This window comes from Theropithecus gelada, chromosome X (assembly GCF_003255815.1).
Source record: "Theropithecus gelada isolate Dixy chromosome X, Tgel_1.0, whole genome shotgun sequence".
Lineage (NCBI taxonomy): Eukaryota > Metazoa > Chordata > Mammalia > Primates > Cercopithecidae > Theropithecus > Theropithecus gelada.
The window spans coordinates 4181212-4200573 of record NC_037689.1 but is presented as its reverse complement, the minus strand read 5'-3'; the positions used below and the strand labels follow the sequence as shown (position 1 = coordinate 4200573).

Here is a 19362-nt window from a genome sequence, read left to right as displayed (position 1 = left end):
AAGCACCATCAGACGAGTGCAGAAGTACACACATGAACACACCCTGTAGCTGCAGAAACACATGGTAGGAACTAAAGCCCCACCACTAATTAGATTTTTTCTCACCAACTCAGGAGTTCGCAAATGAGTTTGCTAAGGGTCAAATGCCCACAATAAAACTGACCAATTTAAACATCACTGAGAGTTACTTAAAGCATTATGTAGAAAGCTACAGACAACAGTGAATTTATTCTGAGCAAGTCTTAATCCATCATCTTCACAGATGGCTAAAGAAAGGGCCTCTAAACATTTTGTCTCGTAATCTCTAAGGTAGTGACCTTCAAACTCTTTTATTATAATGCATGAGAAATACACAGTTTGTATATATTTCAGTACACAAATGAAATATAAGTATGTATATGTAGGTATGCCATGTATTTGTATATTTTGTATGCAATGGATACTATTTACTAATTATTTTATCTCATTTCTTTAAAATTATCATTCTTTGAACTCATCCAGCTGGTCAAGGGTTATCTCCCACAAGAATGGTGGGAAGAAGCTTAAATTTGGCATGAGGTTAAACATCGCCCTTTTAAGCTGGAGTGTGGCTACTCAGTAATCATTAAAATCCAGGTCTCCGTGAAGCACAACTATGCAGCCATCTGATGCTGTGACTTTGATCGTGTGCTAATTAGTTGCTCACAGAAAGTCTAAATCCAGAAATCACTATCTCCCATTCTTTGAGAACTTCTGAGTGCACTATACTAAAAACTAGAATTAACAAGAAAGATAAAAGATACACTAAATATTAGGTCAGGATTATGACAGTTCTTATTCCAAAAAAGAAACAAAAACAAAACAAAACAAAACAAAACCAAAACCGAAACGAGGACCGGGTGCGGTGGCTCACGCCTGTAACCCCAGCACTTTGGGAGGCCAAGGCGGGTGGATCACTAGGTCAGGAGTTCAAGACCTGCCTGGCCAACATGGTGGAACCCCATCTCTACTAAAAATACAAAAAATAGCCAGGAGTGGTAGCGCATGCCTGTAGTCCCAGCTACTCGGGAGGCCAAGGCAGGAGAATCACTTGAACCTGGGAGGTGGAGGTTGCAGTGAGCCGAGATTGTGCCACGGCTCTCCAACCTGGGTGACAGAGTGAGACTTCATCTAAACAAACAAACGAACACCTTGAAGAACCACAATTCCTACTCAAGCTGCTTTTTAGAGACAGAGAAATTGAGACATCTCTCTTTTCCTACTCAAGGCATTTCCTTAAGGGAAACCCAGCTGGATGGAATATATAGGAGTCACCTCAACTATATTTCCTAATTTACTTACAAAAAGCTACGTCTGATCAGGGCCCCCTTCCTATGCTTCCTTTTCATGTACTGTTTCCCACATTAAACTGCTAAGTAATATAAAAGTAAAGACAACAGGAATCATGCACACAGCTTACTGTCTACGTTAGTGTGAGTTTATACTCCACTAGCTTCATCAACATAAGTTTACTAATACAGGAATCTCTTGCTTAGGAAAATAAACGTTGCAAAGAACTTTACTGTTCATTTCAGCAGCTGCCTGAAAGATCCATCAACTCCTCAATAAAAAGTGTCAAATGACGTTTTTCAATCCCAAAACTCTTTGAAGCCCTAGTCTAAAAATCCTTGTCTTGTTGACTCCATCAATCCTAAATCATTATGATTCCTACCCAATTCTAACAAAACTGTCCCCGACTTTAAAAGACCCACTTTACACCAGATTTCAAAATCAGAATAAATGTGCCTAAAGCCAGTCCACATCTGACATACTAGTGGCTCTTTTGAGGTAGTGCTCTTCCTTACAGTGTTATACAAATAATGTCAGAGCTGCCTTATGAACAGGTTATTTGGATGCTATTTGGGGAGTACAGTTTATGATGAGCACAGTCACTACTGCTGTGCATCATGTCACAGTAGACTGAGCCTAGATCCTACCATCAACATCTATGGAGATTTCTGAACTATACACTGCCTGAATGACCTACAGGTATATTCATGTAAATCTGTTACTATTCCAGAGACTTAAATGTGCAATAACACAACCTAAAAATAGTAAACAGGTGTGTATTTATTTAGTTTGCATTAGAATTTAGTTAAACTCATTGCAAGCATTACAGAAAACACAGAACCAAATAAAAATTGGTTAATCAAAGCATGTATAAAAATTGGCCAAGGTGGGAGGATCACTTGAGCCCAGGAATTCAAGACCGGCCTGAGCAACACAGTGAGACCACTGTCTAAAAAAATAAATCAATCAATTGCCCAGGTGTGGTGTCCACACATGTAGTACCAGCCCCTCAGGGGAACTGCTTCTTGAGGATTTCTTGAGCCCAGGAGATCGAGGTTGCAGTGAGGTATGGTCATGCCACTGCCCTCCAGCCTGGGTGACTGAGCGACATCCTGTCTGAAGAAAAGCATTTATAAATATAGATATGAAAATAATTTAGTTCTTTCACAAAAGGTCTTTCTGAGACACGTCCTCCACTAAGGGTGATATGGGACTGTCTGTTCCCAAAGTTTCTGGATGCATGAGAATGGTTGGGCAAGAGACAAAACAAAACAAAACAAAACAAAAAGATCTCTCAAGTCCCTTTCTTTATGTTCCTGAGACCCTGTGGATGTGAGTCTGGGGACAGCAGGAAAACCCTGTCCGGCCCTGCATGTGCCTGACTTAATAGTGTGCATGCCCCTTGCTGGGCAAGTCCTTTGTTGCTCATGTGCCTTAGTGTCTGTCTCCTGTCCCTGCAGAGCCCTGACAGATGGTGACTTTTTTATTTTATTTTATTTTATTTTATTTTATTTTATTTTATTTATTTTTTATTGTTTTTAGATGGAGTCTGGCTCTGTTGCCCAGGCTGGCGTGCAGTGGCATGATCTTGGCTCACTGCAAACTCCACCTCCCAGGTTCTAGCAATTCTTCCTCAGCCTCCCCAGTGGCTGGGACTACAGGTGCATGCCACCACGCCCGGCTAATTTTTTGAATTTTAGGAGAGATGGGATTTCAACGTGTTGCCCAGGCTGTTCTCGAAATCCTGAGCTCAGACAATCTGTCTGCCCCGGTCTCCCAAAGTGTTAGGATTACAGGCGTGAGCCACTGGGCCTGGCGACAGATGGTGACTTCTTTCGTTCTTGCCAACTAGGATCCAGCCAATAGGTCCGCAGATCATTCCTCCCAGAAGTTGAAGGGGGAGTGAGCGTGAGGAGGGGCGGGTGGTCTTTGCGTGCATCAGGCGACTGGATCCATGGCCATATAGAGAAAAGGGTTGCAAAGTGGTCATCCTTCTACCAAAAGGCAGTGATGCTGCCATGGCCTCGTCGTCGTGGGGAGACCAGACAAGGGAGGAAGGAGGGCCCTGGAGGGCAGGAGGGTCAGCTGAACGTGGAGTGAGTTGTGAAGGGGTACACTATTTGAGGTCTTTGAGTCCCTAGAGCATATGAATCCGCCCACAGAGGACGGATTTCAACCTCCTTAGTGGGGACCTGGGAAGGAGAGGAGGACTGGACGTGGCGGGACAAGGAGGGGCAACTCAGCCCACAGGACAAAGTCAGATCTCACTGCGCATGCTTCTTGGGTGGCCGCCTCAGTGCGCATGTTCACTAGGCTTCTTCTGGTCGACCTCTTTGCAGCACGTTGCAAACGCTATGGAGCTGAGACGTTGTGAGGATTGCTTTCCTGCTGTCTGAACTCTTTCTCCCCTACTGAAACATAGCAGGTAGGTCCGCAGGGCAGTCCTTCCGGGAGGTGAAGTGAGAATGAGTGTGAGGAGGAGCCAGTAAGCTTCTAAATGGGTCAGGCTGCGTGGTCCCTGGCTCAGAGGTAGAAGTGCCTAAAGGTCGTTGTCCTTCTCATGCGGCACCACAGCCATGGGCCTTCTGGTCTTGGCAGGGCTACAACTAGGGAGGAAGGAGGGCCACGGAGTGGAGGGGGGTCAGGCGGAGATGGGGCGACTGCTGGGGTTGCTGTTGGAGGTATCAGAGTCCTGGAAGCATCTGGAACCCCCAACAGAGGACAGATTCCAGACTCCTAGGTGGGGAGTCTGGGTGGGTGGGAAGGAATGGGAAGGGACGAAGTGCGTGGCAAGGAAGGAGCCTAGAAACTGGGAATGCCGCGGGCTGGTGACCACAGCCCTGAGGTCTGTAGAGTGCCTGGCAGAGGTGGCCCGTGAGGAGCAGCCAACGCTGTGTCGCAATTTCTGAACTCCACCATGGAGGTTTGAATGGGCGGGGCTCTGCATTCCAACAAAATTTGATTTTAGGGGACAAATGGGCCTAGCAAATGGGTGTGTGAGAAAAGCCGTTGTCACTCAAATTTTAATTCTCTAGCTGTATTTTCCTAAATGTCTCCGTGATGGAGAGTTCAATTGTGACACCAAAAACCTTATCAGAAATTTCCTGCGTCTTTGCCAGGAGCCTTAAGACATTGCTGTGCTAGCTTGACCAAGAAGTTGCTTTGCAAGCATACAATTCAGAAGACATAAACACACATTTGCCCCTGGGACTTACTTTCAAAGTTTTTCCAAATTAAAAAAAAATTACAAGTTAACATTTGTCCATAACAAATATAGCTATCCTCTCAAGTGCATTTTCCCAATCACCATATTCTGTTTGCAGAGTGAAATATAAGGTACCAAGGAGGATCAACATATAGGCCTATACCAAGATGAAGTTTATGACCTTCTGAGCTGACTGTGCCTCTGCTTGTGAGTGCCTTAACATTCAATGTTTTCTATTAGCAGAACGTTATTTTTGTGATAGTGTTGTTAAACTAGTATACATACACTGGTAAAGGTCTTCCGTGCTGATAAAAAAATGATCATGGCATCTCATGAAGGACAGACTAATCCAAGAGGATTATGTTCTGGTTTTGTCTGAATGGATGATCTTCTGTTCCCCGGTTTTTTGCCCATGACTTCCTTCTTGTGCTTATTGATAACTGATTGCACACATCTGTACCAAGATAGATTAAAATGGCTTCCAAAGCCCTTGAGGGTGACTGTCTTAGAGTAAACTCTCTGTGGGAAGAGTAACTTTATGAAACATTAAGAATATGAAATAGTGTTGGAGAAATGTCTTTAGACTTATGATCAGAAGTATCTATGTATTCTGTATACTTATATTATTGAGATGTATGTCAGTGTGTTTACACATACTCACTGCTCCTGGTCCCGGGAGCCCAGTCATGAAGAGTCTCAAGAAGAGGAACCACTAACTGAAAGTCGGGATCCTACACCTGGTCACTAAAGAGAAGAAGATCAGGGTGCAGCTGAGATTCAAGGTGCTGGGAAGGGAAAAAAAGATGTCTGTGGGAAGGGGAGGAGGCCTATGTGTGCATCACGCATTATGCCATGACCAGTAAGGGGAGGAAAGAAAACATTAGGAAAGGATCGCAAACATTTGCTGAAATTTGGCTGTAAAAGTGAAGAGTATAGTTTGCCATCTTATGCAGTCTCTGGATATAATGAATCTTCTCTTTTTCTTTGCGATCTACTTTGTATGCTTGCAAATACAGTCCTTGCTAAATTAGGACTTAGGTGACCACAGCCTTGAGTTCTGTAGAGCGCTTGGTAGAGGTGTCCAGTGAAGAGCACCCAGCACTGTGTTGCATCTTCTCAACTCCACCCTGGAGATTCGAATGGGAGGGGCTCTGCATTCCAACAAAACTTGAGTTTTGAAACCATCTGATGTAAGAAAATGTACATTATTTCACTAGTGTAATTTGATCTTCTTAGAATGTTGTATCATCTTCTCAGCTGTGGTGTCCACAGTGTTGTATGCACCCTTTAATAGCACGTAGAGTGCCAAGTCACCCTACCTTGTAACACCCTGAATAAAGCCCATTTGCATAGGGATGTTAGCCCCATTTTATAAATAAGAAAACTGAGGCTCATGGGCTGAGGTTTACCAAAGAACACTTGAGTCATGGAGACAGAATTCATATTTCGTTTCAAGATGATGATTCTTCCTATCATCTATGCTGTAAGAGAAAGTGACTGGTTTTGCTTAAGATGCATAATACTCAAATATGGCTGTACTATAAGGTACTTCAGTATTGGCTCAGGACAAAACACGGTTCAGTGAAGCAGGATAGAAATTCCAGAAAAGAGCTCAATGAATGACAGTCACTGTTTCCTTTCACTGGTGTTTTTGACAGTATGTTTGGTAAAAGTTGGATAATTCAGGACACTGGCATATGGATAGCTATATTAGTATGATTTTGAGGGACTTTTAAAAGTTGTTTAAACACTTTTATAATTAGAAAACTTAAAGTGCCATAAGATTATCGTGAAACAGAAATTGTTTCCTCAACAGGTAGCATTTTCAAGGTAAACACTGACAGAATTTGGGCCATGGATTATTTAGCAATTCACTGTTAAGGGGTTTCCAGAATATGGCTGTCCATAATGCTGGTTTGTTTGTTTGTTTATTTATTTATTTATTTATTTTAAATTATACTTTAAGTTCTGGGATGTATGTGCAGAATGTGCAGGTTTGTTACAGAGGTATACACATGCCATGATGGTTTGCTGCACCCATCAACCTGTAATCTACATTGGGTATTTCTTCTAATATTCTCCCTCCCCTAGCGCCCCCAGCCCCCAACAGGCCCTGGTGTGTGATGTTCCCCTCCCTGTGTCCATGTGTTCTCATTGTTCAACTCCCACTTATGAGTGAGAACATGCAGCGTTTGGTTTTCTTTTCCTGTGTTAGTTTGCTGAGAATGATGGTTTCCAGCTTCATCCATGTTCCTGCAAAGGACATGAACTCATCCTTTTTTTTATGGCTGCGTAATATTCCATGGTGTATATGTGCCACATTTTCTTTATCCAGTCTATCATTGATGGGCATTTGGGTTGGTTCTGTGTCTTTGCTATTGTGAATAGTGCTGCAATAAACATATGTGTGCATGTTTCTTTATAGTAGAATGATTTATAATCCTTTGGGCATATACCCAGTTATTTATTTGCACTCAACTTCCTGTACTCTCACTGTGGGACAGTGATTTTGCTGTTGTTGTTGGTACTTTATTCTCATTGAGATTCATCTATGGAAAGTTACATACAGGGCCTTTGGACCTAAGCATAACTTTAATTAATTTTAACCAGAAAATTTTCAAGTTACTTCAACAAGGGATGGGTGTCACGACTGTATGACTTGTCATAAGCCAGCCAATACATTGATGTAAACTTTCAGAAAATTACATTTAAGTTATGATTAAAATGCTATTTATGTGGCAGACTTCAGATATCTTAGATAGTTGATACTTGCTATTCATAATACACAATGGTAACATATGGAAAATGTAGGTGTAGTGTGGTTTATCCTTAGATTGTCATTTAAAATAAGATTTCAGGCCAGGACCAGTGCCTCATGTATATAATCCCAACATTGGGAGGACAAGGCCAGCAGATCCTTGAGCCCAGGAGTTTGAGGCCAGCTGGGCAACACGGGGAAACCCCATCTCTACCAAAAAATACAAAAATTATACTTGGTGGTGGCATTCACCTGTAGGCTCAGCTACTCGTGAGGCTTAGACAGGAGGATCCGTTGAGCCCAGAAGGTTGGGCCTGCAGTGGGCCGAGGTGGTACCACTGCACTGCAGCCTGGACAGAGTGAGACCCTGCCTCAAAAAACAATTAAATACATAAAATAAGACTTCATAATACGAGAAAATGAAATTGTAACATTTTTGCATCACATTTATTATGACACTAGCCTACAGGTTTTTATTTCATAATCCTGAGGAAAAGAATATTATCATTTCCTTATTTTTATTTTATGTTTGTCTGCTTCAGTTGATAATTTTTGCATTTTTAAGTGTCTGACCTGGAAGCTGATCTCCAAGAGCTGTCTCAGTCAAAGACTGGGAATGAATGCAGAGATGATCCTGATGTCAAGGGGAAGATTCTGCCAAAACTAGAGCATTTTAAAATGCCAGAAGCAGGTACGTTATCCATTAAATGCAAAATTAGGTGCCTTCTGTTTTCTACAAAATTATACTTTTGATAATAAAAAGAGAGAATATTAGTGCCCCTTTAAAAACAGAACTCAAATGCAGACTTTCTTTGAAAGGTAGTTCAGACCCTGAATGCCTGACTGCAAGACTTAAACACTATCAGATACAGAAACAAATTGGGTCAAAGCCATATTGAATTGTCAAATGTGAAAGCATTTTCTTCTGAGTATAACCAACAGCTAACAATTTTCGGATTAGTTTTTAATTTCTACTTTAAAAAAATACATTGTAATACCATTTGTCATACAGTTTGTGTGAAATGTGCTGAGAACTGAAGAGGATTCTAGTACCAGCTCTACCATAATTTGTGAGATTCTTAATGAATCCCATAAATTCTACACCCACGTTTGCTCTTATTGAAAATAGTGAATGAACATCAGATTAAATTCCATTTCAGTGCTGATTTCTGCATGCTGTGGTTTTGTTGGGTAGAATACACAGATACTCGACTTTCATGATTTGTTTATCATAATAATCAGCTTCAGTTCAATTATAATATCTGAATTGAGACTTCATTGCTCCTAAGAAAATAAACAACCACTCTGCTTGATATTTGTTTCTCTATATGGAGACCTTAATGACTGTTCTTGGATTTTGTCAACTTCTGAATTCGGTGGCTTTTAGTGAAGCCTTGAATATCTGAATAATAGAATGGCAGGAGACAGGTTTCTGTGGCACATGAAGTAGGGAGAATGCATGTAGGTCAGTGAGCATGCTCCTTGCCCTACTGTTAGTCTTCATGAGCTACTGTGTGTAATTAGATTGAAGACACATATAATAGAATCACCTCTAACTATATCATAGATTACATATTACAAATTTCTATCTTGAGATGTCAGTTAATAGGATCTAAAGTTTAAAGTCCGAGGGCACGCCCAAGATGGCCGTATACGAACAGCTCCAGCCTCCAGCTCCCAGCATGAGTGACACAGAAGACAAGTGATTTCTGCATTTTCAACTGAGGTACTGGGTTCATCTCATTGGGGCATGTCGGACAGTTGGTGCTGGTCTGTGGGTACAGCCCGACCAGCAAGAGCTGAAGCAGGGCGAGGCATCACCTCACCTGGGAAGCACAAGGGGGAAGGGAATTCCTTTTCCTAGCCAAAGGAAATTGAGACACATAACACCTGGAAAATCGGGTAACTCCCACCCTAATACTGTGCTTTACCAATGGTCTTAGCAAACGGCACACCTGGAGGATATATCCCACACCTGGCCCAGAGGGTGCCATGCCCACGGAGCCTCCCTCATTGCTAGCACAGCAGTCTGAGATCTAACTGCAAGGCAGCAGCGAGGCTGAGGGAGGGGCACCTGGCATTGCTGAGGCTTAAGTAGGTAAACAAAGCCACTGGGAAGCTCGAATTGGGTGGAGCCCACCACAGCTCAAGGATGCCTGCCTGCCTCTGTAGACTCCACCTCTGGAGACGGGGCATAGCTAAACAAAAAGCAGCAGAAACCTCGGCAGAGGAAAATATCCCCGTCTGACAGCTTTGAAGAGGGCAGTGGATCTCCCAGCATGGAGGTTGAGATCTGAGAACAGACAGACTGCCTGCTCAAGTGGGTCCCTGACCCCTGAGTAGCCTAACTGGGAGACATCCCGCACTAGGTGCAGACTGACACCTCACACCTCACACGGTGGGGTACACCCCTGAGACGAAGCTTCCAGAGCAAGAATCAGACAGCAACACTCGCTGTTCAGCAACATTCTATCTTCTGCAGCCTCCGCTGCTGATACCCAGGCAAACAAGGTCTGGAGTGGACATCAAGCAAACTCCAACAGACCTACAGCTGAGGGTCCTGACAGTTAGAAGGAAAACTAACAAACAGAAAGGACACCCACACCAAAACCCCACCAGTACATCACCATCATCAAAGACCAAAGGCAGATAAAACCACAAAGATGGGGAAAAAGCAGGGCAGAAAAGCTGGAAATTCAAAAAATCAGAGCGCATCTCCCCCTCCAAAGGAACGCAGCTCATCGCCAGCAACGGAGAAAAACTGGATGGAGAATGACATTGATGAGTCAAGAGAAGAAGGCTTCAGTAAATCAAACTTCTCAGAGCCAAAGGAGGAACTACATAACCAGTGCAAAGAAACTAAAAACCTTGAAAAAAGATTTGACAAATGGCTAACTAGAATAACCAATGCAGAGAAGTCCTTAAAAGAACTGATAGAGATGAAAACCATAACACGAGAACTACGTGACAAATGCACAAGCTTCAGTAACCGAGTTGAACAACTGGAAGAAAGAGTATCAGCGATTGAAGATCAAATGAATGAAATGAAGCGAGAAGATAAGTGTAGAGAAAAAAGAGTAAAAAGAAATGAACAAAGCCTCCAAGAAATATGGGATTACATGAAAAGACCAAATCTACATCTGATTGGTGTGCCTGAAAGTGACGGGGAAAATGGAATCAAGCTGGAAAACACTCTGCAGGATATCATCCAGGAGGACTTCCCCAACCTAGTAAGGCAGGCCAACATTCAAATTAAGGAAATACAGAGAACACTACAAAGATACTCCTTGAGAAGAGCAACTCCAAGACACATAATTGTCAGATTCATCAAAGTTGAAATGACGGAAAAAATGTTAAGGGCAGTCAGAGACAAAGGTCGGGTTACCCACAAAGGGAAGACCATCAGACTAACTGCAGATCTCTCAGCAGAAACTCTACAAGCCAGAAGAGAGTGAGGGCCAACGTTCAACATTCTTAAAGAAAATAATTTTCAACCCAGAATTTCTTATCCAGCCAATCTAAGTTTCATAAGTGAAGGAGAAATAAAATCCTTTACAGACAAGCACATGCTTAGAGATTTTGTCACCACCAGGCCTGCCTTACAAGAGATCCTGAAGGAAGCACTAAACATGGAAAGGAACAATAGGTACCAGCCATTGCAAAAACATGCCAAAATGTAAAGTCCATTGATGCAAGGAAGAAACTGCATCAACTAATGAGCAAAATAACCAGCTAATATCATAATGACAGGATCAAGTCCACACATAACAATATTAACCTTAAATGTAAATGGACTAAATGGTCCAATTAAAAGACACAGACTGGCAAATTGGACAAAGAGTCAAGGCCCATCAGTTTGCTGTATTCAGGAGACCCATCTCACATGCAGAGACACACATAGGCTCAAAATAAAGGGATGGAGGAAGATCTACCAAGCAAATGGAAAACCAAAAAAAAAAAGCAGGGGTCGCAATCCTAGTCTCTGATAAAACAGACTTTAAACCATCAAAGATCAAAAGAGACAAAGAAGGCTATTACACAATGGTAAAGGGATCAATTAATCAGGAAGAGCTAACTATCCTGAATATATATGCACCCAATACAGGAGAACCCAGATTCATAAAGCATGTCCTTAGAGACTTACAAAGAGACTTAGACTCCCATACAATAATAACGGGAGACTTTAACACCCCACTGTCAACATTAGACAGATCAACGTGACAGAAAGTCAACAAGGATATCCAGGAATTGAACTCAAGTTTGCACCAAGCAGACCTAATAGACATCTACAGAACTCTCCACTCCGAATCAACAGAATATACATTCTTCCTAGCATCACATCACACTTATTCCAAAATTGACCACATAATTGGAAGTAAAGCACTCCTCAGCAAATGTAAAAGAACAGAAATTATAACAAACTGTCTCTCAGACCACAGTGCAATCAAACTAGAACTCAGGACTAAGAAACTCAAATAAAACCTCTCAACTACATGGAAACTGAACAACCTGGTTCTGAATGACTACTGGGTACATAACGAAATGAAGGCAGAAATAAAGATGTTCTTTGAAACTAATGAGAACCAAGATACAACATACCAGAATCTCTGGGACACATTTAAAGCAGTGTGTAGAGGGAAATTTATAGCACTAAATGCCCACAAGAGAAAGCAGGAAAGATCTCAAATTGACACCCTAACATCACAATTAAAAGAACTAGAGAAGCAAAAGCAAACACATTCAAAAGCTAGCAGAAGGCAAGCAATAACTAAGATCAGAGAAGAACTGAAGGAGATAGAGACACAAAAAACGCTTCCAAAAATCAATGAATCCAGGAACTGGTTTCTTGAAAATAGCAACAAAATTGATAGACTGCTAGCAAGATTAATAAAGAAGAAAAGAAAGAAGAATCAAATAGATGCAATAAAAAATGATAAAGGGTATATCACCACTAACCCCACAGAAATACAAACTACCATCAGAGAATACTATAAACACCTCTATGCAAATAAACTAGAAAACCTAGAAGAAACGGATAATTTCCTGGACACTTACACTCTCCCAAGACTAAACCAGGAAGAAGTTGAATCCCTGAATAGACCAATAGCAGGCTCTGAAATTGAGGCAATAATTAATAGCCTACCAACCAAAAAAAGTCCAGGACCAGATGGATTCACAGCTGAATTCTACGAGAGGTACAAGGAGGAGTTGGTACCATTCCTTCTGAAACTATTCCAATCAATAGAAAAAGAGGGAATCCTCCCTAACTCATTTTATGAGGCTAACATCATCCTGATACCAAAGCCTGACAGAGATACAACAAAAAAAGAGAATTTTTGACCAATATGTCTGATGAACATCGATGCAAAAATCCTCAATAAAATACTGGCAAACTGAATCTAGCAGCACATCAAAAAGCTTATCCACCATCATCAAGTGGGCTTCATCCCTGGGATGCAAGACTGGTTCAACATATGCAAATCAAGAAACGTAATCCAGCATATAAACAGAACCAAAGACAAAAACCACATGTTTATCTCAATAGATGCAGAAAAGGCCTTTAACAAAATTCAACAGCCCTTCATGCTAAAAACTCTCAATAAATTTGGTATTGATGGGATGTATCTCAAAATAATAAGGGCTATTTATGACAACCCCACAGCCAATATCATACTAAACGGGCAAAAACTGGAAGCATTCCCTTTGAAAACTGGCACAAGACAGGGATGCCCTCTCTCACCACTCCTATTCAACATAGTGTTGGAATTTCTGGCTAGGACAATCAAGCAAGAGAAAGAAATAAAGGGTATTCAGTTAGGAAAAGAAGAAGTCACATTGTCCCTGTTTGCAGATGACAGGATTGCATATTTAGAAAACCCCATTGTCTCAGCCCAAAATCTCCTTAAGCTGATAAGCAACTTCAGCAAAGTCTCAGGATACAAAATCAATGTGCAAAAATCACAAGCATTCTTATACACCAGTAACAGACAAACAGAGAGCCAAATCAGGAATGAAATTCCATTCACAATAGCTTCAAAGAGAAGAAAATACCTAGGAATCCAACTTACAAGGGATGTAAATGACCTCTTCAAGGAGAACTACAAACCACTGCTCAGTGAAATAGAAGAGGACACAAACAAATGGAAGAACATACCATGTTCCTGGATAGGAAGAATTGATATCCTGAAAATGGCCATACTGCCCAAGGTAATTTATAGATTCAATGCCATCCCCATTAAGCTACCAATGACTTTCTTCACAGAATTGGAAAGAAACTGCTTTAAAGTTCATATGGAACCAAAAAAGAGCCCACATTGCCAAGACAATCCTAAGCCAAAAGAACAAGCTGGAGGCATCATGCTACCTGATTTCAAACTGTACTACAAGGCTACAGTAACTAAAACAGCATGGTACTGGTACCAAAACAGAGATATAGACCAATGGAACAGAACAGAGTCCTCAGAAATAATACCACACATCTACAGCCATCTGATCTTTGAAAAACCTGAGAAAAACAAGAAATGGGGAAAGGATTCACTATTTAATAAATGGTGCTGGGAAAATTGGCTGGCCATAAGTAGAAAGCTGAATCTGGATCCTTTCGTTATTCTTTATACGAAAATTAATTCAAGACGGATTAGAGACTTAAATGTTAGACCTAAAACCATAAAAACCCTAGAAGAAAACCTAGGCAATACCATTCAGGACATAGGCATGGGCAAGGACTTCATGTCTAAAACCCCAAAAGCAACAGCAACAAAAGGCAAAATTGATTAATGGGATCTAATTAAACTAAAGGGCTTCTGCACAGCAAAAGAATCTGCCATCTGAGTGAACAGGCAACCTACAGAATGGGAGAAAATTTTTGCAATCTAGTCATCTGACAAAGGGCTAATATCCAGAACCTATAAAGAACTCAATCAAATTTACAAGAAAAAAACAACGCCATCAAAAATTGGGCAAAGGATATGGACACTTCTCCAAGGAAGACATTCATACAGCCAACAGACTCATGAAAAAATGCTCATCATCACTCGCCATCAGAGAAATGCAAATGAAAACCACAATGAGATACCATCTCACACCAGTTAGAATGGCAATCATTAAAAAAATCAGGAAACAACAGGTGCTGGAGAGGATGTGGAGAAATAGGAACACTTTTACACTGTTGGTGGGACTGTAAACTAGTTCAACCATTTTGGAAAACAGTGTGGCAATTCCTCAAGGATCTAGAACTAGAAATACCATTTGACTCAGCCATCCCATTACTGGGTATCTATCCAAAGGATTATAAATCATGCTGCTATAAAGACACATGCACACGTATGTTTATTGCAGCACTATTCACAATAGCAAAGACTTGGAATCAACCCAAATATCCATCAGTGACAGACTGGATTAAGAAAATGTGGCACACATACACCATGAAATACTATGCAGGCATAAAAAAGGATGAGTTTGTGTTCTTTGTAGGGATGTGGATGCAGCTGGAAACCATCATTCTCAGCAAACTGTCACAAGAACAGAAATCCAAATACCGCATGTTCTCACTCATAGGTAGGAATTGAACAATGAGATCACTTGGACACAGGAAGGGGAACATCACACACCGGGTCCTATTGTGGGAAGGGGGTAGGGGGGACGGATAGCATTAGGAGATATACCTAATGTAAATGACGAGTTAATGGGTGCAGCACACCAACATGGCACATGTGTACATGCGTAACAAACCTGCATGTTTTGCACATGTACCCTAGAACTTAAAGTGTAATAAAAAAAATAAAAATAAAGTTTAAAGTCCATAGCTCACTAATTCCTGAATAGTCAGCATATTTTACCATATTTTCTAAATTGCCAACTGTTAATTAGAAGAGCTTCTAAATTTAAAGGAAACACTCCATGTTTATGGAGGAAATTACCTAGATGTTTTTACTCTACACTGCTGAACCATTTCATTAGACTTACATTAAAGGATAGTTTTCAGACTATTTCCAGTAGCCTATTGAACAAGCCTCAGTTGCATTCTTAGGAAAATCATAGCCTTAAATGCAGATCTTATTAAAGCGGATAGCAAATTACATGATACAAGAAAATCATAATAAAAAACAAAACTAGTAATAATAAAAGAGCAACAGAATAAACCTAACAGAAGAGGAAAGAGGTAGTGAATAAAAGAAAGGTATGAATTGTTAGTAAAAGGCAAACTAATCCAAAAATAATAAATTTAACAGCTTGTTATTTTGAAAAATAGCTACGAATAGAGTATCCAGTAGTATATAGTAGTTTACACTATCTAGAAGAAAATGGAAAAAGATGAATACGGAATATGTATAAGACGCAGGTTTTGAATATAGGGCATAATAGAAAATGAATACATTCTTGAACTCTAATATTTTCAAAGTATGGATGAAATTACTGATATAAGAACACACTCATTATTTAATATATCCCTATAATACCTGAATATCTAAACATTGCAAAGACTGTAGAAGTACTTGTGACATTTGCCAGTTGTCCCTCAAAAACACTTACTTTTAGAAACAAAAATTTTCTTCTTCACGTGTCTTACTCTTCTTTTCCATTTCCCTCTATTTCTGTTTCCTTTTTTGCCACACTGTTCATGATATATACTTATTTGATGTTTTGATGTCAAAAACGATAGTGATAGCTTAACACTAATGTAGCTATATAATTAATTATGTAAATAGAAATACTTTCCTAGTGAAAAAAGAGTCATTGTGGTAATAAAGTTAATGGCCCCTAAGATAGAAGAAACACCTGCCAAGTGGAGATAGAAGATGGTCGGATCCAGAGACTCCTACATGTGCTAGATTTCCTGCTAAAGGGGGATAAACTGTTCAGCTGGTTCCAGTGCCAGCTTCTACTATTGAGGATGCAAGTGGAAGTAGAAAAGATGGGGGAAGAAGTCAGAAACTCATGTTATTTATTCTGGGGAATGCCATGTCGGTGCACCAATTATCAGAGGGACTAATCAGTTGCTGAATCCCCCAATTATGATTGGTATTACCAGAAAGAGGATCATGATGAATATATGGGTGGTAACAATAACATTGTAGATCTGATCATCTCCTAGTGGAGTTCCTGATTGGCCTAATTCTGCTTGAATTGGGAGGTTTAAGGCAGTGCCTACTATCCCTTCCCATGTGCCGAATAGCAGGTATAGAGTTCCTATGTCTTTGTGGTTAGTTGAAAACAATCAACAATTGATGAACACAAGGGGGAAAAATGGTAAAATAGCTGAGTAAGCATTGGACTGTAAATCTAAACGCCTCTTTTTAGCAGCCCTGAGGGGATTTCTCATATTGAATTGCAAATTCAAAGGAGAAAGGGGATTCTCTCGTCTTTGCCTCCCAATGGCGGGAGAAGTAGATTGAAGCCAATTGATTAGGGTGTTTAGCTGTTAACTAAATTTTCTTGGGTTTGAATTCCACCAATCTATCAAGGGCTTAGCTTCATTAAAGTGGTTGATTTGCATTCAATTGATGCAGAATAGAGTCTTGCAGTCCTCAGGTCTGTTACAGAAATTAAGTGTAATCTGCATGCTTTTAAGGCTCTTGGTCTTATTTAACCTAAATTTCTAAGTTATAGTTAGTATTAATGGAGAGATACGTAAGAGGAGGGTAGAAGAGATAAGTAGGGGGAAGAATGGTATGGGTTTTGTGTTTTCGAATTGTCATTTTATTTTCATATTATTATATGTGGGGAATAATGTCACTGAGATGGAATAAATTAGGCATATGTAAAAGTACAGGTTGAGTAGGGTTATGATAGCTATAATGGTTTGGCAATAAGGTTCTTGTTTTTTGCAAATTCTTGGATGATGATTCATTTAGGCAGGAACCCTGTTAATGGAGGTAAACCTCCTAGAGATAGTAGAATTAGTGGAATTGTAGGTGTCAACCATGTTAATTTGTTTCAGGTGTGTGATAGTGACAGCGTTGTGGTGCTTATACTCAGGTTGAGTGTTAAAAATGCGGTTATTGTTAAGATAAAATAAATAATTAGGTTTAGAATGGTAATGTTTGGGCTATAGAGTAGTGCTGCTATTATTTAGCCTATGTGAGTGATTGAGGAGTAGGCTGAGATTTTACACAGTTGTGCTTGGTTAAGCCCTCCTCAGCTGCCTACTATAAAGGATAGAATTGTGATAGATAGGAGGATGTTCGTGTTTGTTGATGGGAAAATTTAAAACATAATTGATGTTTCTTCATAATGTCATGTGAGGAGAAGTATACCAGATATTAGAGAGGGTCCTTGGGTTACCTCTGGGACTCAGAAGTGAAAGGGGGCTGGCTGTTCCTAGTTTTATTATTAGGGTCACTATTATTAAGGATGAAAATTGATTAATAGTGTTTATTATTGTTCATTGTCCAGAGGACAGGTTGTTGAAAAGGATACCTATTATGAGAATTACAGATGTGGTTGCTTGTGTAAGGAAATATTTGGTTGCTGCTTCTGTAGAGCTGTAGATCAGGGACTTATTTTTTAAATTAGGATTGGGATAAGGGCTAATATATTTATTTCTAGGCCTGTTCAGATGAGAAATCAGTGTGATCCTAGCATTGTGATAAGAGTTCCTGTAAAAATAGTAAGGGAAATAACAAGTTGAGCTAAGGGATTAATTAGTATGGGAAGGGTGTAACCAACATTTTCTGGGTATGGGCCTGATAGCTTATTTAGCTGACCTTACTCTAGGACATGGTGTGATAGGTAGCATGGAGAATTTTGGATTCTCAGGGGTAGGTTCAATTCCTATAGTTCTAGAAATAAGAGGATTTTAACCGCTGTTGTTTACTCTATCAAAGTAATTCTTTTGTCAGACGTATTTCCTATGTTTGGAGTGGGATGCTAGAAATTAGGACAGGGATTGAGATATGTCATATACAGAATGCTAGTGTAAGTGGTAGGAAATTTTTTCATGGAAGATATATGAGTTGGTTGTAGCAGAATCAAGAGTATGCTCTTAGAATTTATAAGAATAGAGTGGTTAAAAGAAGGGTCTTGGTAATGAAATTTGTGGTATAGAGTTCTAGTGAATATATGGCGTGTAGTGCTCCTAGGAAGATAGTGGTAGTTATGGCATTTATTATGATAATATTCATGTACTCTGCTATAAAGAAGTGGGCAAATGAGCTTGCGGCATGTTTCATGTTGAAACCTGAGACTAACTCTGATTCTCCTTCTGTTAGATCAAAAGGGGCTCAGTTAGTTTCTGGTAGTGTGGAGATAATCATATTATGGCTAGGGATCATGATGGTAGGAGCAGTCAGAGGAGTTCTTTCATTGTGATGAGTGCATATAAGTTAAATGAACCACTTATCAGTAAAACTGATAACAGGATAATGGCTAGGGTGACCTCATTTGAAATTGTCTGGACCATAGCTCGCGATGTGCCTATTAGTGCATATTTTGAACTAGATGCTCATCCTGATCATAGAATAAATGGCTAGACTTGATGTGGTTAGTATAGATAGGAGGCCTATATTAAAATTAATTAGAGGATCTGGTATAGGGAGGGGAGTTCATAAGAGGAGAGTGATAGAAAGGGCTAGGACTGGAGCAATAATGTAAAGGGTAATAGTAGATGTTGAGGGCTGTAAGGGTTCTTTGGTGAAAAGTTGTATTGTGTCAGCAAATGGTTAAAGCAGCCCGTAGGGACCTACAATGTTAGGTCCTTTGCAAAGTTGTATGTAGCCTGAGATTTTTCATTCGATGAGTGTAAGTAATGCTATAGCGATGAAAGTAGGGATAATAAGTAGGAGAAGGTTAATTATAGGCATATTGTTAATGAGGGGAGTTGAACCTCTGATTATAAAGTTTCAAGTCTTATACAGTTGCCGGGCTCTGCCATCTTAACAAACCCTGTTCTTGGGTAGGGTGTGTGATGATTTGTTAGATTAAGATAGCATCATCTATGGAGCGAGGGCACTTTATGAAGTGGGCCCTATTTCTCTTGTCCTTTCGTACTAGGGGAAATGTTAAATAGATAGAAACTGACCTGGATTACTCCGGTCTGAACTCAGATCACGTAGGACTTTAATCGTTGAACAAACGAACCCCTAATAGCAGC

General features: G+C 40.3%; 1 pseudogene; it reads right to left on the bottom strand.

Annotated features, from left to right (window-relative positions):
- Positions 1-18262: 18262 nt before the first annotated feature.
- On the bottom strand, positions 18263-19072 carry LOC112616277 (annotated as a pseudogene).
- Between the last annotated feature and the right edge of the window lie 290 nt (positions 19073-19362).